Source organism: Aplysia californica, unplaced genomic scaffold (assembly GCF_000002075.1).
Source record: "Aplysia californica isolate F4 #8 unplaced genomic scaffold, AplCal3.0 scaffold00215, whole genome shotgun sequence".
Classification (NCBI taxonomy): domain Eukaryota; kingdom Metazoa; phylum Mollusca; class Gastropoda; order Aplysiida; family Aplysiidae; genus Aplysia; species Aplysia californica.
In genome coordinates this window covers 919,054-920,628 of record NW_004797485.1, presented here as the reverse complement: position 1 = coordinate 920,628, position 1,575 = coordinate 919,054, and positions in this window count along the sequence as shown.

Sequence of the window (1,575 nt, the reverse complement as noted above, 5' to 3'; positions counted from 1 at the left end):
GATACATGCAAACACACCTGTTGAGAACGACGGAGTTCCAGATGACGCATATACCAGCAATGTTGTCTAGACAGAGGTCCTACGGCAATGAATCAGGTACCGGTACAAACATTTTGTCTTGGGCTTTCCTATCACTGCATCACCTTTCGTAGAACGGGTCTGTGTCTAGTAATAATAATAATAATAATAATAATAATAATAATAATAATAATAACATTAATAACAATAATAACAATAATAATGATAATAATACGAACAACAACAATAACAATGATGATGATAATACTAATAATAATAACCATAATAGCAATAATAATAATAATGATAATGATAATAATATTAATATGAAGAAGAAGGAGAAGAATAGGGTCCCGCTTTTTTACGGATGACTTTTGACAGACGGCACCAATTTTTATCGAGCTGCGCCCTCTCTCTTTTATCAGTTTGTCTCATTTACACAATATCAGTATACGTGTAAGGGCTTGTGTCCATTGGGACAGAAACCGAACGACCCCATTCCGTCCGTCTCAAGGAAAGTCGGTAATTGAAATGAAGAACGATTTTTTCCCCTAAGAAATCAGTGAAAATTCCGTTTGGCTGAGTCAACAGAGACAAAACGACACGTCCGAAAAAAGATGTGTCGGTTGGAAAGCCGATTGCTCAATTTTAGCCTGGCCGGGGGTGACCCATGAGCCATAGGCCCCGCGGGAGCTAAAAAAAATTCTAATTTTGAGTTTGGATTAAAAATCTCATGTTATGTTCGTAATCAGCACCTCACAATTAGCAAAGTCATCTCGCAAACCACGTGGTTTAAATGCACATTTACAATTTTACCAATTTTCTTTTAAAACAGATGATTATACATTTCTTTTTTCCCGCCTTTGGTTAATGTGACCACTTGACTATTTATAGCCCCGTACCGAGTACACAGCCCGCCACGACAGCGGTCTAGCGTACAAATCCGGGGAACAAGTAGGCCTACAGACTAGACGTGTCTTTCCCGAACTAAAAAACAAATAAATTAGTCCTTTACTTCCCCAACTCGAAGTCAGGTACCTATTACAGATGGGTGAGCATAAGGGGCACGAACCTGGACTTTCAGCTTTGGAGATAAACGCACTAACCACTCCGCCACCACGCCACTGTGAGCTAAGGGTTTTAAAAATACTGCACTAGTGCTTTGTGGTCGTGTTGTCACCGTGAACGACAACAAAGTGGGAATCCCTAAATGACGTCATACAAGATGGCTGTTACAATAAATATCGGCCAATGGCGTACATCTGTCGTTCTCAAGTTACCCGCATGTGTGTGGACACCATAGAGTTACCCCCAACATCTATGGTGGACACACAAGATGGAAACGACCCGACCGATTTTCCTCCTCCCGACAGAAAATTGAGCTGTGTCTGTCCCAATGGACACGAAGGCTAAGAAAAAAGCTCGGCCCGACTCTCTTCAGGAAATGTTATACCCTCATATTTCTTCTTTAAAAAAAAAATGTTTTGAGATACACTAGAGGAAGCTGATTTCTTTTCCTCTCACAAGGGGAACTGTCAAAAGAGTGTGTGTCTGGGG